This window comes from Terrapene carolina, unplaced genomic scaffold (genome assembly GCF_002925995.2).
Source record: "Terrapene carolina triunguis isolate 2854851 unplaced genomic scaffold, T_m_triunguis-2.0 Scaffold210, whole genome shotgun sequence".
NCBI lineage: Eukaryota > Metazoa > Chordata > Testudines > Emydidae > Terrapene > Terrapene triunguis.
In genome coordinates, this window is record NW_020664561.1 from 45,167,599 (window position 1) to 45,195,569 (window position 27,971).

At 38.8% G+C, this 27,971-nt stretch overlaps 1 protein-coding gene across 1 annotated transcript in view; it reads right to left on the reverse strand.

The window, feature by feature from the left end:
• The window catches only part of LOC112109826 (alpha-N-acetylgalactosaminide alpha-2,6-sialyltransferase 5), a 94,228-nt gene that overhangs the window by 53,644 nt on the left and 12,613 nt on the right, over window positions 1–27,971 (reverse strand). The window lies entirely within an intron of this gene.

Genomic DNA, 27,971 nt, shown 5'->3' on the forward strand with positions numbered 1-27,971 from the left:
TGTAAGGTTGGCTCAACAGGAAGTACCGCACAGCAGGACCTGAGTGGCGACCCCTCACAGCCTCCGATTGGTCAAGACCAGTACTTTAACTGGGAGCTACAAAGGGGAATTGTCTGAGCAACAATACAGACTACCTCCCTATCTCTGCTGCAGACCCTGCTTGTGATAGACCCTAGACTACCTCCCGACCCTGGTTTGTCCTCAACTTCGCTATTTGATTGCTATCTGTAACCTGGTACCCAACCCCGATCTCCTGGTAACCTGAGCCTGCCTGCCTCCTGATGTCTGACTCTTGATTCATCCTCTGGCTTGTCTCAGACTCTGACCTCCCAGTGCTTGACTCAGCCTGACTGCCGACTCCTGCTCCGACCACTAGGTCTGACCTCCCTCATCCTGGTCATGACAGGCTTGTTCCATGGATAAGTCAGCTTGGAGATCAAGGCATTAGCTCTCTTCCACAACAGAGCGAGATCAGCACCACAGTTACTAACCTAATCACCAGGGTATTACAATTTCCACGAAAGGTTCTTTCTTTACAATTTTGTCTTTTTTCATTTTTGTAATATATATAATTATATTGTTTGTAATATAGGCTTGGAAGGATTAGATTTTTAACTGTAAATTTTGATTTCAGTGTACACACACACACACCCCAACAAAAATATTTCCATAGATGATGATAGAAACTTACAGCTAGATAAACTAAGAAAAATGTTGCTTGAGAACTTATTAGAGTTTGATTTAAAGATTTTTACTTTGTATATTTTGACATGTAATGTGGACAATTTGTGTTTTAACAGTTATAAAGCTTAACTATTTGAATCCCAATATCTATTGTCATCAAATAACTGCCTGAGTCCCCATAATTTCTTGCAACTGTGAAAATTTCAGAATTGATAAAAACTGGGGAAAAAAGCTTAAAACCCATAATTTTGCATAACTGTAAAAATGTAAATTGATAAAAATTGGAAAAAAATGCTTAAAGATAAACACTGATATTATAAAAACTGAATTCTGCCAAGCCTAAATATACATAAGGACAAATCTCAATGGTTTAAGCTATATTAATGTATTATATTTTATATGAATGTATTATATATTGCTGAAACCATGGCAATTTGTCATTAAGTAATATTTTCAATGACCAATCTCCATGTACTAAGCAATATTCAGTCAAATGTTTGGGACATCCAAAAATATTTTTATCATGAACGAGAGTAATGGAAGTGTTATGAAAATATTTGGTTCACACACGTAGCTGAATGTATCATAAATTCTTCTTTTCAACAAAGAACTAACATTGTTGACTACTATGTAGGCCTCGTGAACATCATGGGTGCCGTTATAGAATATTTAGTATATATTGCTTGCATTACATCCACCTCATCCTTATTTCCATCACTAATTCTGTAATTTCAAGTAAGTCCAAGAGCACATCTCCAGTGAAGATATGAAATACAGTATTCCACTCACACCTACAGGGCAGCACTGATATGTCCCTGTTTTTCTTGAATCTAGATTTGAATGCACTGCTCTCAGAGAAGTACCCACTGTATTGATCCAAGCACTATCTGAAAGGCAACACTTCAGCAATAGTTTAGCTCTTAACAGGAGTCACAAACACTGACTCAGCACATTTGAAACTGAGCTCTTACCACCCTGCACACAGATACATAACTATGGCTTACTGACATTATATAATTTCAGAGCAAAATCACATCAATGCAGTGACCTAAAATTACCTGCTATGTATGAGTCTCATATTCTTTCCTAATTACTTATAAAATGCACCCTAAACACTATTTCACAAGGAGGAAAAATCTATGCGGTAGAAAATAGGATAAATAACCTTATTGGCACATGCATTCCAAGATGTTAATTCTACTTCAATTCCTGTTTAGCAGAAGTTCATTAAACTTCTTCATCACAAGCCTGACCTAGAAAAGTAAATAAGTACTGTGTTTTTCCCTTCGAATCCTGAGTTACTAATAAGGAATTATAAATCTCCAGTCACTTTGAAAAACAACCAAATATATCACAAAGTGAAACACAACAGCAGAAGTTCTGTATCTTTCATGAAAATGAGACTGAAATGGAAGACTAAAAGCATGATTTAGTTTTACAGACCGTGAATTAATACCATATTGCTTCAGCTTTTCTAAAGTGCATACATCTCCTTTCGTATGGCAAGAGAGGTGATTAGCAATGTTCAAATAACCGAGTCCAGATTAGTGCAATGTTATTCACCTTGAGAACTCCTGAAAGATAATCAAGAGGGCAAGACTATAACCTTCATGTGGTGCTCCTGTTACGTGCTATTGATTAACACAACGAATGTCATCAAAAGGCTACTGGACATCGATTTGTCGATATGCCAGTATGATTAGCAACTATAAATATGCACAACTGGGAATGAAAAGCAGGCAATTTCATTCACCAAGCCCAGTCTGCTCCTTCAGGCGCTCGTACTTCATTTTTTTCTAAAAATAGCTAATCACTGCACTTACAAAGCACCTTTCATACATAAATTTTACAGCACTTTATACAGATGGATAGTGAGAATTAGCCCCATTTTACAGGTGGGGAGAATGAGGAACAGAGAGGAAAAGAGAAGCATAAATGGTTAACACGTGACTTAGCAAAAGTCATATTGCAAGCCAGTGGGAGATTTGGAAAACATCCTGGCTCCCTGCCCCCTGCTCTAGCAGCTAGAACATACTGCCTTGATCTTGATCCAGCAAAGCATTTAAATGCATGCATAACTTTAAGTACATGATTAATCCCATTGGAGACATTTGTTGGATCAGAGCCTTGGTTTCTATACACATAGGATGAAATCAACCCCTAGTGAAGCCAGTGATAAAACTTCCATTAACTTTAATGGGGCTAGGATTACTTCATGCTTTCTAAAGCATGCTCTGGATTTGCTGGTCCTTAATTTGATGACCTCAGTTATATCATCCAGAATACTTCAAAAATAGTAGCATGAATTGTCATTAACTACAGCGATTAATACTGTGTCTTATAATTAGATCCCCTTCAATGTCCTCTTGACTTGCAAATGTGTGTTTCTGACTTTCCCTTATGCTGCTTACCATTTGATACTAGGATTCCTCTGGTCGCCCTTCCTGGTTCAAGAGCTACAATGTATTTCCTGCACGTAATGTGACCAAAACTGAACACCACACTTAGCAGGCATTGTTTATAATCATGTTTCCTCTCTCTTGCTATAAAACACCTTCTTAAACACCCAAGCCCCATTTCCAAACCTTCCTACTGTAACTTCTTCCCGCTGATTTTGCAGCTGTCACTTGGAGCACTGCTTTGCAGTTCAAGTATTCAGTATATTGAGATTTCAGAATATTTATTCCATCCATGTAAACATGGCATTTGGAAGGATTTTGCCCACATTATGAATACTATTTAAATAGGTGCTTATGTTCAAGCACTCAGATACCACAGTGATGGGTATAATATAAATGCCTAAATAGACATAGAGGATGTAGCCATTATTATCAGAATTAAGATAATTTTTAATAGATGAGATTTGTGCACAAACTCTGACTTGCAAGGACCCTGTCATTGTTAGACACAACCTCTCTCTCCTTCACTTTCCTCAGATGTAAAATGGGTATAATAATATCTACCTATGTGAAAAGCATTCTGATATCCTTGAAAGATAGAGGGAATGGTTTAGAAGTGTAAGGTGGAGGGAAAGGTTTAGAAGTGTAAATATCCGTTATAAAGTACCAAGAATCCCTGGAACAACAAGGTCAAACCTGGAAAGGTAAAATTCAGCCTTTCATCATTCTGAGTTTCACGTGGTTTACTACATGGGGTTCTTTCAGATGAGATCTTAAAATCCCAGCTCCTGTCTGTTGTGGACAACAAAGGTCCCACGCCACTTTTCACAAGAGCAGGAATTTGACCTGTACTCTTGGTCAAACTCTCCACTCTCCCCACTTCTCGGCAGTGTGCTATCTGGTTGCTGCCCTCCCATTACAGAGGTGGCTGTGATGGATGGATGTTTGTAATGCAGTTTGGGATCCTTCGAGATGAAAAGTGCTTGAGAAGTCATAACATAACAGTCCAATTTTAATTTTATCTGATGTACTTGTAGTGCTGATTTTTAATTCTCTATTCATCTCTAGACCTCAAACTGCACTGTTAATTGCATGGCTGGGATGCTATACCTGTGTGAAACTGAATGAAACTGCTAAACTGAGATTGCTTTCAAGAAGATGTTGCCTAGCCTCATTAGCAATACAAAAGGGCAGGTAATTGAAATACATGCAAGAAGCTATTAATTCAACTGGTCAAGTAACCTGACAGTTGCTAAAAGCAATCTTTACCTAGACAAAGAGAGGGTTAACTAGAGATATGAAAATAATTTGATTTCTAGTGTTTCAAGTTTGGAAGGTCCAAATGTTCTGTTTAAATAGGTGATCAACCCACAATGGATGAGCCCCATGTAAAATGGGAAATAAATTATAATGGAGGATGTAAAATAATCATGTCAATACACTATGTACCAGGGAGATGCAAATAAACCGAATCTGAATATTTCTCATGCTGTCAGACCTCACTTAAGGCACAGACAAGGCTTTGTCATTTCTGTCTTTCCTGGGCTGCTCTGTGCATGTCTCCTATGTTAAGTCAGTAATGTTCAACAGAGGGAGTCTTCTGGTCATGTTCCTCCAGCTGCTCAATGGCACACCTGCTCTGCCCTGGCAGACTCTCGCTTCATTCTTAACACATGGAAGTTATAATATGTTATATTTGGTCCAACTCCCAAAGAAGGAATGTCTTGCTCAAAAGTCAGTACATATTTTGGTACACTGGGGAAATAAACCTGTTTTGTTACTACTGACACTTCCACATCAAAGTCAGAAGGCCCAGCCACTGGTGTTGGGGGTTTCCTGGGCACATACACAGCCTTTCTAAGAAGACATGTCACATTCCTCACAGCTCTGACAGAAAAAGACAGCTATGGCTTTGGGCTGTGGGAGAGCCAAGATTTTACTGCTATGTAGTAAACCAGCTAAAATCTACCAATTATTCTGTAAACCGGAGAGTAATGCTAGCTAGTAATACTGGACATTCTGTGTTTCCACTTCAGGTGGTTTAATATCACCTATTTTTTATTTTCTGTTTTCTCTCATCCTGTAAAACACTAATAAATCCGTCTTTTCTTTAATCTAAGCTTAATTGGGTTTTTGGCTGTTATCAGAGGAAATTACTTGCTGGCATTCCTGAGGGAAGCAAAATGCTGTCCTCAGGAAGGCTGAAGATAACAGTCAGTGCATTGGTCAAGGGCAGGAGAAAAGCTGTTATGTCTTTCAAAGCAGTGCCTCAGCGGGGACAATGGTATCGTTATGAATACAAGGAGGGCCAAATGACTAGAGGATACAATGCACCATCAGAGACTGATATGCATGTAACATAGTACTATTAGGGCATAGTATCATTATGCAGGAGCAGGAAAGAAATGAGATGGGTATCTTTTAAAACAATTTAAAAGCAATGTGTCGTCCTAAAATGTAGCTAAGGACTTATCTGCACACAAATGTCATAGTGCATTACCAGTACAGTTAAAGTAATACCAGTCTCCCATAGTGAATCCAGTCAGTCACACCAGCATAAAGGTACTTCTACCTTATTCTCATAAGGGAAGGGTAATAAGGTCTACTGGTATAAGGCACCATTACACCAGTTTATCTGCACCTACACTAGGAGATTGCACCAATTTAACTCAGAATTTAAAATCCAGAGGGATCTTGATCAACTGGAGAATTGGGCTCTAGACAACAAAATGAAATTCAACAAAGACACATGTGAGGTGCTACCCTTAGGGAAGAAAAATCAAATGCACAGATACAGAATGGGGGGAAACTGGCATGGCAGCAGCACTTCTGAGAAGCATCTGGGAGTTGGGGTGGATCACAACCTCAACATGAGTCAGCAATGTGATGCTGTTGCAAAAAAAGCAAATGCATTAACAGAGGCATAGCATGCAAGTCACGGGAGGTGATAGCACTGCTCTACTCGGCGCTGGTTAGGCCTCAGCTGGAGTACTGTGTCCAGTTTTGGTCACCAATGTATAGAAAGGACATAGAGAAACTGGAAAGGATCCAAAGATGAGCAACAAAGATGATCAAAGGGATGGAATGCAAGTCCCATGAGCAAAGGCTGAAGGAACTGTTAGTCTGGAAAAGAGGAGATTCAGGGGGGATACAATAGCAGTCTCAATACTTGAAAGACTGCCATAAAAAAGATGGAGAAAAGTTGTTCTCTCTTGCCACAGAGGGTAGAGCATTGGGTTCAAACTACAGCATAGTAGATTTAGATTAAATCTCAGGAAAAACTTCCTAACTGTAAGAACAGTAGGACACTGGAACAGACTGTCTCGGGAGGTTGTGGAAGTTGGAACCTTCACTGGAGGTTTCAAAGGAGGCTGGAAAGCCATCTGTTTTAGATGGTATAGACACAACAAATCCTGCATCTTGGCAGGGGGGTAGAATAAATGACCCTTGCAATCCCTTCTAACCTATGGTTCTATGATTCTAACTATTTCAGTAGAAAAATCACATCTCTAACCAATATAGTTAAATTGGTACAGAAATTGTGTGCAGACGAATCCTCACTGAGGAGGCATTACACCACAAGTGTATCAAGAATCAAGCATCAAGGTCTTAATACAAAATAAAGACTGACACCTTTCGTTTGCACATCCAGGACTAGAACAACCACTACAAACACACTGGGAACATTTCTTCTTGGTAAGGGCCTTCTGCATCTGCACACCTATGACATTCAACTAATAGTTCTCCACATGTTATTACAGAACACCAGAGGAGGGTCCGATCTGGTGAGGTGCTGAGAGTTTCCCGGGAGGTACTGAGGACCCCCGTTCCACCAGAGTTCAGCACCTGGCAGGTCTGAGTTTGAAATTTGTATTTTTGCCTTGTGTCACTGTGCTGTTTAGAATATTTATTCAGAATGTGTGTATTCCAAATACTTCCATTTTTAGAATACAATTTACAATATAGACAGAGTAGCAGCCTGTTCCCTTCCCACCAGCACTGATAAGAGCCAAAATGTTTACAATGTAAAACCAGGGCCGGCTCTGGCTTTTTTGCCGGGGGGGGGGGCGGCCGGAGCCCCTGGGGGAGGGCGGCGAGCCCCGGCGGCGGCTCCGGTCTCCCCCCCGGCGGCCAGAGCGCCGGGGGCAGGGCCGCGAGCCCCAGCGGGGGCTCGGCTCTCCCGCCCCTCCCCCGGCGGCCAGAGCGCCGGGGGGAGGGCGGCGAGCCCCAGCTGGGGCTCGGCTCGGCTCGGCTCTCCCCCCGGCGGCCAGAGCGCCGCGCCGCCCCCCTCCAGGTGCCGCCCCAAGCACCAGCTTGGGTGCTTGGTGCCTGGAGCCGGCCCTGTGTAAAACTATCTAAGAAGCAAAGCAGCAGATCTCTATAGGGCAGGCTTTTAGACAAGGGTATCTGGTAGTCAATCTGAAAGAGGCTTAAACCAAGTTATCCTACATGCCCAGAAGTGCTCCTGAAACGCCAGACTTATTCTGGAGTACACCAAAAACTGTAATGTTTAATGTAAAAAATACTGGATGTTTCTGTTCCATGGCTTCCGAACACCCCATACCAAATTCTATCAAACTAATTTGTCCTGACACTGATGTATAGTTAAGATCTTTTCCTCCAAGATCTCCTAGCAGGAGTACATTTCCAGCCAGTGTGTGAGGTGTTAGGATCAACACACTCACTGTATAGTCTGATTGGATTTTTTTCAAAAAGAAGACTGCACAAACACTGGAAATTTACCTTTGCTTTTGTGCTGTCCCTAGCATTGACTATTGTTATCCCTAGCTGTACCCTTAGCACTGACTCCTGCAATGCAAACCTGCTCCCCTGAGCCACAGTTTCTCTCTTCTGCTCTAAACCAGGCAACCTGGAAAAAGACTGTAACATCCATAATTCTATTACTGCTATTTTGGAAGAGGGCTTGTTGGCAAATAAATAGCTCTGAACTAAATTGTATTCTATGAATTATTCTGATGCATAATTTGTGTTTAAAACACTCTTTGTGTGCTAAAAAAAAAGGAATGTAAATAACAATGGATATATTTTTATATTTGGATTCACTGAGTCTATTATGAAAAAACTGATTAGCCATAACCCACATCCAAACAAACACTAATTTAAAGAGACAGCTCAGAACCAAAGAGGTGGTGAACAGCTCACCAATATGTTTCCTTTAGGCACAGAGGTAAGGGTTTATGGGTGTTAATTTCCAGAATTTTTATTGAATGTAGTGGATTTTAAGGTATTTTGTGCTTCTCAGAGTGGTTGCCTCCCAGCCACCATATCACGGTGTCATTCCAATTGTCAGTATTTAGATATGAAATACAGTATTTAAATTCAATTACAATATCCACTAATAGAGGTCACTAGGAAATTCCTCATTAGCAGAAATAATTTGGTTTAGAACTTGTTATTAAAAATGATAAACATTTCCAAAACAGTGGCATATTAATTTTTAAACAATTAATATGTACTCCTAGGGTCTGATTTTGAGCTGTTTTACATTAGTTTTATAGTGGTGTGACTCTGACCTCAGTTATTTCTTATTTTACACCAGTGTAAATCAGATTAGAATTGGGCACCTAGTTATCATTTTTCTTTTTCAACATTCTGATGGGTTTGATAACACACCAGAATTATAAATCTGATGTCTTGTTTAGAGATCACTGTTTTATAATAACACCAACTGAAGGAGCTTAAATCTTTAATTCTCAGGAACTTATATACGAGATATCAAGTTCAAGTGCCCAAGTTGTCACCTGGATCAATTTGAGATACCTTTGATAATTCAACATATGAAGGGTTAATTCCAAACAATTTAAACCCTTTAACATCTTCTAAAAACAACTCATGACCTATCTTGCAATTTGCGTTGGAGGATTTTTTCCCCTCTTCATCTCTTTCAAATGCAGCTTTGCATTAGCATGTTCAATAAAGCAAGTAGCACTCCAGCTCTATTAGTTAGAACCAGTCTTGACCCTCATTTCAACCTAACTGGAGATAATTACTTGATACTAATGTAAAGTGTCAAAGCCATTCTTGAATTTCATTGAGTTATTATTAGACAGATTTTGGTTCACATCACTCCAAATACTTCAGTTTACTTTTAATACTCTTTCTCTTTTGCTGACAGGTCATCATGGCCCTTCTCTGCACATTCAAGCAAAACTCCCAAAAGAGTTCAGGACCAAGTCCATAATCTGATACACTCAATATACATATTGATCAGTTTGTACAAATCCTTCCAATATAAGATGTACACCTGTTAAACTGAAACATTTTAAAAAACTACATTTATTGTAGGTGGAATGTATGGCATATTGTGTTCTGAGTGCACTACTATATCTGACATATCTCAGCTATGTAGAAAGCAGCGACTGCTTTTTGTTTGGGTATGTCCTATGTGCTGTCAACAGGGAGGTTTGTCAAGCAGTAAAAGCAAATATCTTGAAATTCAGTTACATCTCAGTGGATGGCTGGTTCATTTTATGGAGTCTGGGTTAGAAGTCTGAAAATTAACATGCATACATTTAAATGAATCATATCTGTGCATTAAGTAGTCACTACATTACTGATATCTATGGTAAGAGGACCAGAGTTATTCTTTGAGGCTCTTGAAATATCAATAAAAAGAAAGGCACAAAGGTCTACTTTTCAGTGAATATCTAAGTGGCTCCACAGCCATTAGTCCACAAAGAGTGAAAGGGATACATTCTTATCTTTTTATATGGGGGAGTCACATTCTCAACTCCCATTAGTATAAGTGGTGGTCACGGGGGTAAAGCTCCAGGAACCAAGATTAGAATGTGCTCCACAGTGCTAGCATTCCACATGTTCCAGAGACTGGCTAGATTTTTACTAATCAGTTTTGAGTGCGCCCAAGGCTCAATGATTGTTTCATCAACTCAGGTTTGTTCCAAGTATAGCTCATCAGATTACAACAATCTGACAGATGTTAAAGTACTTTACGGTGTTAGTTGATGAGCACAATGTCACAACAATAGAGCAAAGCGGATAGACAAGCAGGATCTTTCTTCTCTAAATATATACTATTAACTATCGGGATTATTCCTATGTGCTTTAAAAAAATAATACCACCATGTAGGTTTGCATTAATGTTCTGAGACAGAATCTGTATATATTGAAAGATGACAAATATGACTTTTTGCATTCTTAATGTATAAGAACCAACACGAGAGCTGACACTTGATCTGAGACAGAGAAAGGCACATACCTATGAACTACCTGAGTGCTGAATAATGTACCTGAGATATGGGGCAAAATCCCCATTAAGTGCTTCCCCAGACCTCAGATATGTATGTCACTTTGACAATGGTGCTTCACAGAAACATTGTTCCATTCTCCTACAGCACAGTAACTGGTTCATATCTGAAAGCATTAATATCATTTGTTTCTTAATTTTTTTTATTATGCTTTTATATCTTATAAAACATTTCATTTTCTGTCACATTTCCAAGACATACTTGACACAACAAGGACTGACACAGGAGAGCACACACATGCACAAGTAATGCACTGTTAATTAAAACCTCAGTTTTACTGGCACAGAAGTCACTCTGGGAAATTAGAGTTTACAACCACTGAAATAGCATATGGTCAGTGATTTCCTCTGCAGATGCACTTGTAAGAAGCACTGAATATTTCAGTAATTCAGTTACCTAGTCTATCCTGTGATGCTCTACCTTTCTCCTTGACTTTTTGCTGGTATATGATATAGTCAAATTATCTGCTTTTCCCATTATTTGAACATACAAGTATCAGGTTGGAATTAATTATAACAGTCTCCTCTGCATGATGCTTCCAAAAAACTCAATAATGAATAGGGAACTGGTGTGCTGTGACCACTGTTTATCTCACTGATCGCAAGAGTCTCCTTTTTACCTTGTGCTCCCCCTGTCTGTTTGATCCATCCACTTGTCTCTCATATTACACTTAAGCTGCAACTCTTAAAGGCAGGGACTGCCTATAATGTTATATGTTTTACAAGGCCTAGCAAAAAGTAAAATAAATAAATGATAACAATAGACAATAAAAATTTCTTATTGATTCAACTCGTCTACAATGCAGCAGCTCCCTTTTGTGTTTCTGATTCTCTGTATAGAACAATTAAAACTTTTCCTTTTCACCCATAATCAAAATACTAATTCTATGAAGGACAAAAAATAGCAGTGAGACTACATCCATGTAACGGAAATGTAATAACCAGAATTAAATTACTCTTCCAAACATCTCTATAATGTTTACAGGATCTATACTTCACTTGGTGGACACAGATTTACTCAGCAAAAGGACAGCAGACACCCAACACCCAAGACAGTAAAGACTGTATTCCTCCTCTCTGAGCTGAAAAAGGTATTTTCAAACAAATGGATTCTGATCATTACTGCACAAAAAATGCAAATGTTTCTACATGCTGGAAAATTACCTTATTACTGTATGAAATGAGAAAAGCAGGGGGAAAAAGAGCTTTTTATGTCAAGGGTTTTCATCTTGTCACAGGCTCCATCACTAGCTTTATGGATTTCACCATAGTGATAATAACTAATAAAGGTCCACATATGCACAAGTCTCAATAGCTGCTTATTCCCAGAGGAAACTGAATCACTTCCTGAAAGACCCATGTTCTGTTCTAAAATGGTTCAAGGTACTCTATACTACCAGGGGAAGTTAAAACCATTCTGGCATTGGACTGGGACAACAAATTGCTCATCACTCATCATGTCACCAATTCAGCAAGATTCTTAACCATGTGTCTAAATTTAAGCACATAAATATTCTCACTGAAGTCAACTGGAGTACTCACATGCTTAAAATTAGGCACATGCTTAAGTACCTTTATGAACTGTAGACTACAGCTGTAATTATAGTCCATTCTTTCTGCCAGTGTCTTTTTGGTGCATCTGATGGCAGTGTTGCTAGTTTCAGGTCCACAAAGTGTCTGGTCTGCTCATGCAATAAAGCCCAGAATGGCTACGGGAAAGGGAGAATCATCCAATAACTTATCAAAGATAGCCACTATTTCCCAAATCATGCAGATTCCTGCTCAGGTTTACTCAGATGAATGGAGAAGCACTGCATACCTACTGAAGGCATGGTTTCCAAAGCACAGTAGCACACATTCCTTGGCTGAGGTGTATATTTGCACAGTGAAGGGGGCACTAGAAAACCAAACTGGGGCATTACAACTATTCTGATGAAGGCCGTTTCTTCAAGTTTCCAACTGTGGAATCCAATAAGGTTTGCGCTTCAATAAATATTTCATGAAAAACACAATCTTTGGAACTTGAATACATAGTTAAGTATGGTAGTTATTAAACATATATAGAGTTTGAAAAGTTCAGCATAGTTAAAAATACCAAATATTTTACATGCAGAGTAATCTGACTTTCCCTGATTACCCACTGAACCCCCTTGAATCTCTTACAGTGCGACCCAAACTCCTAGATCACTAGTTATTGTTCTTAGTCTTTTGGGAGATGTATTAGTGCACTTCAGGGATAATTGCTTAAAAACAGTTTGGGGCACTAGATGGTTTTTGAAAATGATCATTATACCTTCCAGATGTCGGTGACTGATGTGAATCCAGGTCTTACTGGTAGTGACCCAGAGTTGTGACCATATGACAGCAGTTAGACAGGCAACTTAAGATCAGTGGCAGTGTAAGTTGAGTTCTCGATCTTTACACCACACATTAACTCTTCATCATAATTTTTACCAATTAGTCCTCGTTTGCACTCTAAACAGAAAAGCCAGACTAGAGCTGCTCAACATTTTTTCAACAAAGTCTTTTAATAGAAAAATGGCCCTTTTTAATAAAACATGTTTTTGTAAAAAATTATCAACATTATAGAAAAGTTTTTATTTTTTCAAAAAGAGTGTGCCCTTTCAATATTTTATAATGTTTTAATTGAAAACATTCTCAGAATGGTCATCAACACTTTTATTTATCAAAAACTGTGGTTTTAGTACTTGAAAAATGTTGAAAACCATTTTATGTTTTTAGTAAAAAATTTGTGAAAACGATTAAAAAACGAGAGAGGGGTTTGTTTCCAATCCCTTGAAATGAAAATAACTTTGTAATGTTGACATTTTTCACAAAAATGGGTTTTCATTTTTTAACCAGTTCTATTAAAGAATGAATGTATGTTCTCGGACATGGAAACTGATTTATGTTCTGAGCCCTTCAGGCTAGTCCCTCCCCAATCCGGATTGAAGCAGAGAGCCAGAAGAGAGAGGGAAGCTTACACTCTCTCTACCTATGCTACAGCTGTCTTGTGGACGCACAAAGAACTTCAGCCTCCTAGGCTATCCAGACAGCATCTTGCACACACGCTCCAGTCGCTTCACTTAAAACAGAAATAGATGACACACTCTTAGCATGCAAATTACTTCATATTAAATTGCTAATTAAACAATGCTGAATTTAATGTGAGGATCATTTTATCTCAGAGTGAAATAAGCAAATAGGACCCCATTTGTTTTCCTGATTATGGGCTCTATGATCTACAAAATACAAGGAATATATTACACTTTTGAAAAACATTTTGCATATTCAGCACCATTATTTCTTACTAACAAAGTCCCTGAACCACAATCTCAATTGAGGAACATACAGAGATTGTTCAAAAAGAGGGATTGACCCCTTTCTGGTATATTATTTATAAATCCCCATGAAAAACTGCAAAAATGCAGTCTGCTCGTTTATCCTGTTAATAGCAAAAACAATATTCCCTGACCTTCACTACTTTTCACATCATCAATTTTTAGAATGCAAGTCTTATTCTCCATGCAATTACCTGTATATGAAGCAGGAATCTTTCCAGCTGTCACAAAATATCTACAACTTTCTACAAACAAACATATTTATACTGGTACCAATAACCCAAAACCTCATACTTAATATCAAACAATATTTATTCCTGCACGTTACTGACAAAGGCTGGGTTTGGGTGTCTGACGTCAAATATAACTCCAGTTTTATTATAGTGCAGATGCCATTGTTAACTGGTAATTTGTTCACCATTCAAATTCAAACCATCCTTTTTTAAACTTAAAGTTTTCTAAGCCAAAAGAAATTCAACTGTAGCTGCACTTGCATTAAGAACATAGGCCTAAATGTTCAAAAGCGACTAAAGATTTTGCAAGCCTCAGTTTTTGGGTGCCCAACATGAGACACACAGAAGGGGCCGGCTCTCTGAGAATCAGGCCCCTTTAAGGGGCTTCACGTTGGGCACCCAGAAATTGAGGCATCCCAAATTATTAGCCACTTTTGAAAATTTAGGCCAGAGGCAGTATTTTAATTACAGATGTGGTGTGTATTCTCTAAAGTTACTGAACGTCAAGCTCTGTTTCCCAGTTGAAGATATTAGCCTAAATCTGAATCTCATCCAAATATTTGCACCCTCATTATCAGCGATGGGTAAAAGTGAATTATTACAGGCCATGAATACTAATCCTAAGCAGCACATAACCTCCAAAATCGGACTTAGGATAGAAGTAAGGATGGGGTTTAGAAAGATCAAAACACCAAGACTGGAATAATAATGTAAGATGATTATTGACAGACCGAGGAAGTAAGTAGCAAGAAAGGGCATCAGGCAAGAAAACATGGAATTTACTTAAAGCCTGGCAATTAAATTGCAACGTGACAGAAGCAAATGACAAAAGACTTCAAGGTAGGCAAGTCTCTAAGAAAACTGTCACAGAGGACTTCAGAAAGTACAGTCCATGGAGAATGATCCAGAGTAGTTTTGAAAGGAAAAGTTGACTATAAGGGGGCTCATGTGCTTCTTTCAAACATGACTTCGATGCGTGACTGGTAGAGAGGATCAGAAAAAGAGATGACACTCATTAACTTTTTTTCCTGACATCAAAAACGGGTTAAGAAAGAGAGGGGATCAAAGGCACACCCCACATATCAATAGACCAGCTAAAGCAAGCAGTGAAAGATGATTATTGAAGAGAAAATGCCTGAGGAAGGGAGAATGGATCAACATTAATCCCACAAAGGATGATTCCAGAGAATAAAACTGAAATAGTAAACTGCAAAGCTAACAGCCTCCAATCTGATGAGCACAAAGCTTTTCTTAAGAGGCTGACCTGCTGCACTGGATTTCAACCTATAGAGAGAACAAGAAAACTTTTGATTAAGATCCTCTATTACAAAAGACCATCAGGCAGTAAATGAGTTACTAGAGATGATGAATGCATGCAATCTATCATTCTATAGAGACTATGAGACAGTTTTTGATTCAAGAGTACTAAGGACAGACAGAAGTTACATTTTGTTCCTGGAAAACGCACATAAAAATTAGACCTCCAACACAGAATCACAGGGTTAGAAGGGACCTCAGGAGGTCAACTAGTCCAACCCCCTACTCAAAGCAGGACCAATCCCCAGACAGATTTTTACACCAGTTCCCTAAATGACCCCCTCAAGGATTGAACTCACAACCCTGGGTTTAGCAGGCCAATGCTCAAACCACTGAGCTATCCCAACACATGTCTGTACAAAGAAAGTAAAAATATCAAATAACAACATGCATGAGAAACAGAGGGCAACAACAGAAGATCTTGCATAGACTAAGTAGGAAAAATAACAAGGACTTTTCATACACAAAAAGCAGATGACCCAACAACTCATGCAAATGAATGGGAGCTATATTAACTCCACTGATAGGCAGAAAACAAAAACTACCTGAATAAAGAACATCAGTGGGAAGACAGTATAATATATTTGCCTGAACTGTGCTCAGACCAACTATGAACTGAAATGGTCACCATGCAATTAGGAATAGTCTACTGCAGGAGTATGTGTATGTAAATATATATGTATGTATATGTAACCTGCTGGTGAATATGTATTACAGATCCCCCTCTGTGCCTGATCTGCTGAGGATGTGAGTCTGTTATAATTCCAGCTAGAGAAATTTGGCTCAAGCTGCACAAGCATGTGCTTTGAGCACTGGAAGTCCCTGCTTCAATTCCTAGTGTTGGCCAAGATAGCGGTCATCACATATACATATGTTCACACACACAGCTAAATAAAACACAGACACATATTAGAATAGAGCAACCTTTAGACTCGAATGGGGCTACAAATATTCAGCATATCTGTATGTGTTTGCAACATAGAAACCTGAATTTCTAACTCTATCAGTGAGTTCGAGGGGAAGAAGGTGTATCTGCTCATTTTCAGGGGCAGGGAAGGGGCCAAACATGAGGGAATATGGAGAAACTCTGCAAGGGAAACTTACAAAATTGTCCTCACCTCTGATAACCTCCTGCCATTTTTTCTGAAAGAAAGGAGCCCTCTGCCCCTAAGTAAATATATGCAAAAATTGTTTGTGAGTAATAGAGAGAGTAAACAACTAACATATTATATATTTCAGCATTTATTATATATCCCGGACAAATCTAAACAATTATGGTGAAAACTTGGTCCTATCAAAATCAATAGGAGTCGTGTCACTGACTTCAATAAGGTCAGGATTTCACCCTTGACATTTTACTTCCTAACACGAGTTGTCTTTGTTTAATAAATTCTGGCTGTGTATGTATGAGATGAATATGTACATATTAATTTGTTTGATACTACGTTCCACACATTAGGCTATCTGACAATCCGCCAAAAAACAGAGCTCACCCCAAGGGAGAATTTGACATTCCAAGAGGCAATCCTGCCAAGGGAAGATGTTTCCTCAGACACCACAATTTCAGCCGATAATGTTTGCAAGGCACCAGTGTTTTAGAGGAGCACCACAAAGGGGGCTGGATATGGCCCTGTGTGTTTTTCTGCCATGAGTGGTGAACAAATAAAGTACAAACAGTCTCTGAGAGGGTCTGAAGGTAAAGATCATACAGAAGGGCCAGGGGAAGCAGTGGATTTAATCTCACTCCCACTGGAGTCATATTTCTCCTTGACCAAAAAAGTATGTTAGTAGTACTTCATCCTTATGAAAATCATAATGTGCCTAGTCAATCCTGGCTATTTAAATTCAAGTTGACTAGACTCTAACCATAAGACTACTGATTCTCCTCACTTCTCCTCTCATCTATTAATTTGACTCCTTCCCAACCATAAAGAAAAAGGACAAGAGGTAGTAACCTTGCCTTAGATAAGTAAATTATGCTACTTTAGTAAGATTCCAAATGATTTCAGAGGGCCTGGGATCAGACCTATGCTGAGGGAAATACAGTATATCCATATACCTAATGCAAAACTGGCAAGGTTTTAAGGGTGACTGCTGCACATCTCAAAAATGCATATCAAGTAATCAACAAAGCCCTCACCAGCTCTAAATAACCAAAAACATTACAGCAAATGAGCATGTTGAATAGTCATATACCCATTTCTCATTGGTTTCAATGGGACTCAATGGTCCATACCTGATAAATTATATTATATAGCTGATGAAGCATTACATGAATACAGCATTACGTGAATAATAATGGATATTTTTATTTGTTTTTAAGTTCATAATTCCATAAATACTATTTTATATGTTGTATCGATTTTAGGATACATAGAATACATCATATCCTATTACAATCAATGAGGGTGAAAATACAATTATTGAAAATAAAATTCAGATAAAGACAAAGATGGTGACCTTTCAGTATTTCTTCACAATTTTCAATAGAAAAGGAAGACAAGGAAATTTATGAGAATACAGTTAAAGATAGGAGGAAAAAGAGATGACAAAATGTATGCCATTGTCCAAAAGTACGAGATGGATTTAGAAATCTAATAGCATAAATTATTCTTGGATATTTTCAAACAAATAAAAGGATACAAGAATGTAGGTGGCACTTATTTCTTACTGTTTACTTCTTGATTGTGCCCTATCAAGCTTAATTTTCAATCTATAAATCAAACACTGAAATCATCACCACTTTCCATTCAAAAACTGAAATCTAGGGTCCTTAAAATATGGTTAATCTTCTGGAAAACAGCATTAATACTGGCAAGCATGATTATATCAGAATCACAAATAAACAAATTTAATAGACTTCTGTAAGACCTGCATAGATAAACTCATCAATCAAATGTAAATGCTTGAATAAAGCAATAATGCTACATATTAAACATGTCTACAGAGAACAGGTAGATTCTACAGTTGCCAAAACCAGCAAAATGAAGTTGAGTATAATTGTAAACATAGTAGTTCCCAAAAGAAAAAAGAGGCAGTGCAATCCACAGAAAGGGGGAGGAAAACAATCATTATGAAGAAAATGAAAATAAATGAGAAAAAGGCAGAGTATAAGGAGTGAAACATATCAATATGCCCTGTTGTGAGTTATAGTATGAACGTACTAGTACAAAATAGTAGTTTGAATTTTGTCCAGCTTTTCATGTGCTCTACAGAGGCTTAAGATTTGTCTTAATTTAAAAATCTGAGTTCTTCCCATGGTCTTCCACAACAGTAATATTGAACCATCATAAATCTATTGTTGCTTCTAAAGGAACATTTTTCCTTATTAGTCCCATATACTTAATCATGTCTCTTCTGCTTCTGGCTTTTTTAGAGCACCTCAATAATACTGGATGGGTCTTGCGAGTCAATGAGTATAGAGCAGAGCTGTGTGAATGAATAACTGGGTTTTTTGGGGTTCACTGACAGTTTACATTTTTTTTTAAACTATTTGCTTTTAACCAATTCTGAAACTTGTTGGGATTTTAAGCAAATTTTAAAAAGTCTATTTCAGGTCACACAAAATGGTTAGTTTTGTTTCTAGGCATTTTTAAAAGGCAACATTCACAAAACAGCCTGAGAAGGAGTTGCTGCCGCCAGCCCCCTTATAACTGTTAGCCTGGTGGTTAGGGCATTCACGTGGGATGTGCCAGTCTGGAGCAGGGACTTGAACCCACATCTTCCTTCTCAGGGCAGTGCCCTACCCAACAGACTAGGAATTATTCTAGAGCAGGGGTTGGCAACCTTTCAGAAGTGGTGTGCCAAGTCTTCATTTATTCACTCTAATTTAAGGTTTCGCGTGCCAGTAATACATTTTAATGTTTTTAGAAGGTCTCTTTCTATAAGTCTATAATATATAACTAAACTATTGTATGTAAAGTAAATAAGGTTTTTAAAATGTTTAAGAAGCTTCATTTAAAATTACATTAAAATGCAGAGCCACCCGGACCGGTGGCCAGGACCCGGGCAGTGTGAGTGCCACTGAAAATCAGCTTGCGTGCTGCTTTTGGCATGCGTGCCATAGGTTGCCTACCCTGTTCTAGAGGTAGGTCTTTCTCAGGCTCTCAAAGCCAGTCCACAGTGGGGAGTTCAACATGCATCTCCTCCCACACCCCAGGTTCAACTTCCTACTCTGGAACAGGGACTTGAACAAGGTCTTCTCCCCAAGGGGAGTGCCCTAACCACTGGACTAAAGATTATAAGGAAGGGGCACCATACCATGCCTTCATTTCACAACTGGTACCAAAGTTCCCTACGGAATCTAGCCTTTTTTTTTTTTGGTCCGAAACTATTTGGGCAAATTCATGACAAATTCGCAAACAGTTCCGTGTTGACCAAAACTGCATTTTTTGGCAAATTTAACTATTCATTCACAAAATGTTGCCCTGCTCTAGTTTAAAGGCTATTATTAGCACTATCGATAAGTTAAAGGAAGAATGTTTTGCACTGAATTTTGGAGTACAGGTTTCCAGTATTACATGGTGTAGTGCAATATTGGTGTAGTCCAACTGAATATTGCACTGAACATGCACTAAAATGAGGAAATGACACTCAGGAAAGAGGACCTTATCACAAAAATATACCCGTCACTCAGTAACGGTATGCTTCCATTTAAGGATGGATTGAGTTGATACATGGTGTTACAGTATACTGGCACTCATTGAGAGCATGAGTTTCTTCAGAATTTAACCTTTACTGAAAGATTATGTCTCTAGCCTTTCTGACTTCAAAGACAAACTTCCAAATATGACCCAGTGACACACTGGTCTTCTGAAAACCTGAAACAGTAATCTCTGAGAGGTATCTATGGCCCCATTTACCTAAATAGGGTTATCTCTAAAGCCCAACAGCTAAAGTACTGAGCAGAGCCAAAGGCAACATGCAAAGAATCATCACCACTGAATGGTGTCACAGATATACGAGATAATATGTGATAGCCTGACACAGTGCGGCAATGCTGGCACTGTACCATTCATCATCCATAACTGATGAGAATGCTTTGCCCTGATTCAGCAGCCTCCCACAGTTATACAACTTCACAATGCAAATGTTGCAAAGGACTGGTAGGATGAGAGAAACCCTTTCCCACCTCCATCTCATGGTGGCTGGGATGAAAGAGTTGTTTTCTTCCCGCACCCTACAGCCCCCTATCAGGTCTAGATAGTGGGGTTTATAAACCCCACTATGGGTTTTTTGTTGTATCTGTTTACTTTACTTTGCCCCGTCCTTCTGTCTGTTAGATTAAAAGGGGTTTGGGGCTTCTCCAAGAAGCACACAGGAAAGAGGGGGATCCAGGATTTGCCAGACTGTTGGTCTGTTTCTTTGACACTTTCATCTCCCACAAAACAAAAAAGAAAGATTTAAGGTGAATCTTGCAGAAATGTGATGTTGATTTCATTCTTTTAGCTGTGATATGGGGGTAATAAAACTGAACCTCTTGTAAAAGGCTTTGAGAATCTCAGATAAAAAGTGTTGTGTAAGTGCCAAGTACTATTTTATACAAACAATTAATAGAATATAAAATATATTCTTGAGATGTGTTCATATGTATCTCAAAGCCAACTAGTTCATTGCTAGTTCAATAGCAAAGTTTGCTAACAGGAACCTGCCTGCTTTTATGGTCCCTAAGTACAGAAGCTGGTACTTAGAAACTGCCATGCTATTTGTTTACAAACTGCCTGTAAATTTAAAAAAATCCTTGCCACTAAAGACAGATTAAAACAGGTCTTCTTTAAATGCTTGGTTTTAATATGCGGTAAGTGGCGTTTGATGGAGATGTGTCCTGCGCTAAACATCAGTCCTACAAATACATGTCCCCAGTGAGAGTTTAGAGAAATGCTTGAACAAATTGCTTAAGACAGGAAAATGAGTATTCGGCTCTCGGGTTATTACATTTCTGGTTAGATGTAGGTGCTGATAGTATTTGTTCTGTTTCCTGACTCTTTCTCAATAGTCCCTGTAGGGATGAGAATTAAGTGCTGAAAAGTGGGAGCGGAAGCAAAGATTAGAGGATACCACACTCACAACTCCTGTTCTAGCACACACATTGAAAGGTTCCATGTGCCTATATTTTTAGAAAGTTTTCACATCTTGTTCTCCTTGGGAACAACTTGTAATACCTGAAGGAGTGGAACCCTACAAACTCTTACAGCTGTCTCTGAAGCAGGTGGCTATGTCTTGGAACAAATGCATTGGGTTTGAAATTTTTCTCTTTTAATATTTAAAGATAATTTCAAGCTAAAAACAGATTCAATAAACTCGGTTGTCATTTATGCTCAGGCCCTTTCACACCGCTCCAGCAGTGTAACAGCCTGAAAATGGGTAGAAACTGCCTTCTGAGAAAGCTCCTGTACAGAGGACCTGGGAGTAAGAATTCTTCACAGCGACCATTCTCTCAGACCCTAGTGTTGGGCAAGGTCGGAAAGCACAGTGGCTATTCTCTGCTTCCCAAGGACCACAGGAGGCTACAGGAAGCAAAGTATAAATGAGAGCAACCCTGAGGCAGCTTTAACCCACATCTGGGGCCAAGCAGGGCTCCGCATGGTCCAAGAATACTTTGCTCCTTGCCCGCCTCCATCTCTGTCCCAGCCCAGGAATGGATAGAATCATTCCTAGTGTAGCCATATTTACTAGTAGGGGTTGTATTCACTGAAATATTAAAATCTCAGAAAACTAAATATGTGTAATATATGATCCCACACATGTTTGCATTTATAGAGGGAAGGTTTTAGTACTCATGTCTCAGGTTTCAAGGTAAGTGACACGTCTTTCCACCTTATTCAACAAATGTATTCTTTTCTGTTCCCTCCACTTCTATTAATATATCCCTGAATGTGAGCACTCTTCTCCCTTTGGCGGATTTATAATAACACATTTAAAAGATGTTCAGGACTCACATTAACATCTAACTGGCAGCAAAATTGTCGCTTCCACTTCAGCCCTCTTGGCTCCTTGATTACAAAGTTCTATTAACTGAAAGACAGCACCAGTTCACCAAGATAATCAAGAAGAAAGGTCAGTGGCTTATGAAAGAAAGTTCTGGCCTTTTAGTGAACCTCTGGGACTTCAGCTCAGCAATAACTTGAGTATTAAAAGGCAGGGTTTCAGTGGTCCCTCAGCACTGGACTATAATCCTGACACCACTCATAACATGGTACTGCTGTTAAATAAAGGCCAGAACTGAGAACTAATGATGCATCAACTCTCAACCAGGCAAACCTCACAGGTGAAGGCTGAGAAGACATTATGAGGGGCATGTGGGTTAGCCGGCAATGCAGAGCTTGTATCTTTCCTTAAATATGGAACTGTTTATAAAAGCCGGCATCATATTCCAACAATCTCAGCCCCTTATCTCAGGGACCATAAAAATGCTTCAAAATTAATAATAACATAATGATTTCCTTCATTCCAATTATGCATCAGCATAGCAATCCCTATTTCTGTTACAGTATACTAGGCTTCCCCTTCTATTTTAACAATGAGACCCCTTGAAGGAAGCTGAGAGCTCTCAGCATGTTGCTGAAAGTGCTCAGTATCTCACAGGACTGGACCCTATTACAGTGGTTCTCAACCTTTTCATCAAGCTATATGAATTTAGCAGAGAGAGGACTTGATCTCCTACTGATCTCAATGTAGGTCGGGAAATGATCAACACGCTCATGTAGGAGTGGAGAGTGCTCAGCACTTTACAGGCAGGGTTGAATGTCTCACGGAATTGAGAACTCAGCATTGAGAATCCTTCCTAATGGCATTTAATCAAATCAGGCTGCAAACTCAGATTGTGCTTCTGCTCCCACTGAAATCCAGGAGAGATGTGCCACTGGCTATGGCAGAACCAGGATTGGGTCATTTGGTAAGAGTGATTTTTTTTTCAGGCTAAGGAGGGCTTCCACATTGTCTGTGCATCTCTAGCTGTAAAAAAGCAATATGTGTGAATGGTATTATTCTTCCAATGCTATGCTTCTGTTCTCCTAAGATAAACAAAAAGAGAGAAGGTTATAAGAGTCTTTGCCAATATAAGGCTGTTAGACGATGCACAACAAGTGATGGATCATAATATAAGAGAAAAAAACACAGCTGTGGGAGGCAGGCTCTCATGACAGAGTCTCAGCATCACCTGATGGATTATTTGTTCACCATTTGTGAATCATGTATCTAGCTTAAGCCACAAACACTTGCAGCAGATCTAAAAGATGTGTTTTCCAGGGTGTAATCAGAATGGTCTGTTTTGCTGCAGAGGGGGAATGCACCCTTAATTCTAAAAGCTGGGCAATGCAGCAAAGCCATTGACAGTATTACAGAGTTTACAGCTTTGCTATTTGTGATAACCAGAGTTTGCTATTTCTCATTTCTTCCCTATAACTATCTGGGTTTAAATGAAACAATTTCAATTTTATCTTAGCTTCATTTACATTCCCTGCAATGGAGAGAAGGGATGAGAAAGGTACCTGCTCCTGGTCCACAGAAAATAAAACTGAAATCAGTCCTTAAATTTCAGTTTCATCATTTTAAGACTGGAAGAAGACCTTAGTTTCCTCAATGCGGATTACTGCATAAACCCTGGTTTTCCAAAAAAACGAACCGTTCCTATTGAATTCTTGCTGTGCACCACATCTGGTAGTCTTTTGGAATGAAACACATACAGTATGTAACAACTAATTGAGCAACTTCTTACAGATGTTTATTTGCTCACTCTGTTTCCAAGTTTCAGTCAATGGAAGTTAAGGTTACACACAAATATTAACCCATTAGTGAGGCACTGAATGCCCTAAGAATTTTAAGGACTGCAGAAGCTTGCCACTTTCCAATGCAGTCCATCTTAGTACTGACCGAAACTTGTTAGCACGTAATGGCTGGTAAAGTATGTGAAATTAATGTGGTGGTTTAAATCCTAAAACAGCTCCCATTAAACGATGGTGGCCACAACTGAATGATAATTAAATCTTTGGGACTTTGCACTGAGATCAAGAATTGAACTGGCATGAAAAATGAGCTACCCTTTCACACTCTTTAAGGTGGTCCCTCCAGGAAAATGCTGGAACATGTTGGCAGCAAAGCTTGCACTGCCACTCCCCATGCTGTCCCTGTCCTATGGCAAGATGTTGGACTTCAATCTCCAGGGCTGTGAACGCCAATATCTTTCACAATCACACATTCATATTTATTTTGCATGCTCATTTTCAGTATTTTCCTTTTGGAGTAGTGTATAGTTTTTTATTTTTAAAGATAAATTATAAAGGGGTTAGTTAAGTCTGCAAGGCAAAAGGGGAAATAATTCAATAATCTGCCATGCAAGATCATGCATTCTTCCCCCTTCCACATGAGTCCACTTATTTGCTTCTCCAAATATATAAAAAAGACTTCTATTACCATGTAAGGGGCTGGTGAATGTCTGACAAGAATAGGTAGTTGGTCTGTAAAAGGGTGACTTGCCCCTTTAAGGGCTAGAGGCCTGGGGTCAGCCAACCCGGATTCCTGAAGAGGCACACCTGAGTGAGGTCAGATGATCCCGCTATAAGAGCAGTAGGATTCTGCAGAGAAGGGAGGGGGACCTCAGGAAACTACAGAGAGTAAGAACGCTCTTGCAAGGAAGATCCTGACATTGAGGGAGTTTTGGCATCTGCAAAGAGTAAAGGAACTATAATCCAGCTCCAGGAAGGAGGGCTGGGGACTCCCTACCCAAAGGAAAAGAGACACTGAGCTGGGGCGGGGACGTGGAAGCCAATGGGTGTCAGGATTAAATAAACTGGATCCTGAGGGGGAGTGTTTCATTTATCTTTGGACTGTGCTCTGGAGTTTTCAGGAGTCCAAGAAGAGGAAATGGAGGGACTGCAGAGCACCCTCTGGCCATGAGGAGGAGCTTGGGTGGTAATCACCCTGCTACATGGTCCTAATACAGTGACGTGATCCAAAGCCCACTCAAATCAATAGAAGTCTTCCCATTGATGTTACTGGGCTTTGGATCAGGACCTATTTCCTTTTTGGTTGTCTGCACTTGCTTACTTTAAGCTTGTGAGTACCTGTGTTCTCAAGCTTCATTTATTAGAATGTAGTAAATTATGTGGTCCTTGAGTGCACACCAAATGCCAGTGTTCAAGGGGTTAGTCTTCCCTAGGCCACTTTAGTCATTGGGAACTGCATGTGCTTAACACCTCCAAGAATCAGGCCACTTATTTAAGTGCCTGGATATGGGTTTAGAGTGGGATATTCAAAAGTGCCTAAGTGACTGAGGAGCACAAGCACTATTGCATCTCCATGGGACTTGTGCTCCTAAATCACTTCAGCGCATCAGAAAATCCTGCCCTTAGATGCCAAACAAGGCATCCAAGTCTGAAAAATTTGGCCTGAACCTTTTTGTGCTTCAGTTTCCTACTATGTAATATGGAGATAATAATACCTCCCTATGTTACCAAGATGCTGTGAGGCTCAATTTTTAATATCTGTAAAACACTTTGAGATCCTCAGAAGCACAGGGATATGTAAGTGCAAACTATTATTATTTAATGAGCTGTGGAGGAAGATGGATTGTTTTATAGACTGTGGTGGTTGCGTGCGCAACATTTCTAAAACATACATCCTTTGTTAGTCTCTAAGGTGCCACAAGGATTCCTCGTTGTTTATACATCCTTTGATTATACTTGAAGAAGAGCAAAAGAGAGAATTTATGATTCTTCAGTGGCTTTCTCTGTTCCTGTTAACTCAAAAATCGTAGACTGATTGGCTTTGACATTTTAGAAAAATAATATTTTTAGACAGCTAAGCTACTGCACCTAATATCCTCTACTTCACAGGTGCATTGCATTTTTCGTCAATCATAAAAAGTATACATCATTAAACATTTAAATGGTATCATCACATTTGACAATTACCTCTTTCAATTCTGTGATTACGTATATTTACACAAATTGCATAATTACACTAATTGTACATTAGCGGACCACAACTGATTAAAAGACACCTATGGAAGTTTCCATTAAGACAACATTAAAATCATTAAACAGACCAGTACCAGTAAGGACATTCACAGATTAGATCTAAACCTCTAATACTTATAAGCATAACACAGCTGTCCCTTAATATTATTGTATTATGCCCTGTTGTGTCTAGAAATTGAGCTTTAATCCCTTAACTGTGGATTTGACTTTGCCTCCCAACCTCACCATTTTTTTCATGCAGTTTTTGTTGTAAGAATATTTAATGTCTTGCCTTGTCTAAATATGCTGTAACTACAGTACATTCTTTCTTGGTGACTTAATGTTGTAATTTGAAAGGAAAATGTAAGGGTAATTACTGATGCAATAAAACATGAACATACTGTAGACAACTCTATGGAATTTTAATTAGGAAAAGTAGGCTGTGTTATGATTTCCCTGTCCTCTTTTCAATAAGCTGTCTCCAAGTGTAGATCTCATTTTCATGGATTTAAAATTTTGAACATTTTTGTCAACTTCAGCCTCATCTTTTAGAAGCATAAACATAAAGCAAGTTATCATGTAGCTAAATATGGGCTCCGAATGCAATCTTCTTATAGGGGAATGTATGTATAACACAACTTCTCTTTTTATTCCTTGCTCTGTGCAAATAAGCTAAGGCATAAATATAGGAAAGGTTGATTCTTTAATTTCTTTGCACACAGATTCTGCTAAACCAAGGCCATATCTAACCAGGCTCTGACAGTAGAAGATTAACACCCCTGCCAGACCAACATGCTTGACAAAGGAGCTTAACTTTATCCTTACGGCAGTATAAGACGTTGTATGTGTATTACTATATAGAAACACAACTTTAATAAACACAGAAATGTAATTTTCAGTACTCTGATTGATGACAAAATATGGGCTATGAAATTTAAAAAGCACAGATCTCTATTTGTATAAGAGAAACAAAGAAATTACAATATTCATGTCTTCAAAGCATTACTTTATATTTTGAAGTCCAAAGATGCAGTGCTTTGCACAGACTGCTACACAAAAAGCACTTCCAGTAACAGAAAAGAAAGACATATACAATCCTTGTCATCCGCACTTGACAGGATATGGAAACACAATTTAAGCTACGGTACATGACGAAAGTCTTACTTGATAATAAAGATATTACCTAGTTAGCAGTCACAAGGTTTTCATGCATTTTCTGTCATCACTGCATTGAACAATTTTTGTCGAGGGCTTGCATGACCATATTTAATGTGGCCTTGTTTAACTCTGCTGCTTTCAAGTGGCATTAATCCTCTTTTCCTATCTGGGTAGACTCTCCAACATAATTATATCAGAAAGTTCTGAAGTTAGGATATTGTCTTTTTAAAACAATATTTTCCCTTTGTGCAATCCAAATGAGATATGGCATCATCACATACACTGAAAAAATACCCAGGAAGAGGCATAATTATAACAAATCAGTTATGAGAAACTTTAATGAGAGCTGAGTCTCCTTATCATCCATCACTTTATTCTAGAAGTGTCTGGGAGTACCACTATAGGTATTAGGGCTTTGTCAGTGTTCTGTCATAAATCCCATTTCTAAGATGCTTTTAAGTCAGCACTTTTACTGTACTCCACAACAGTATAAAGATAGGTTTTCAGCTCAGGTGTGAATTTTCTTTCCAGATTTTGATGTAAAGAGATATGGCCTTTTTTTTCCCTATTAAAAACAGATGGTGGAAGGAAAAAAACAA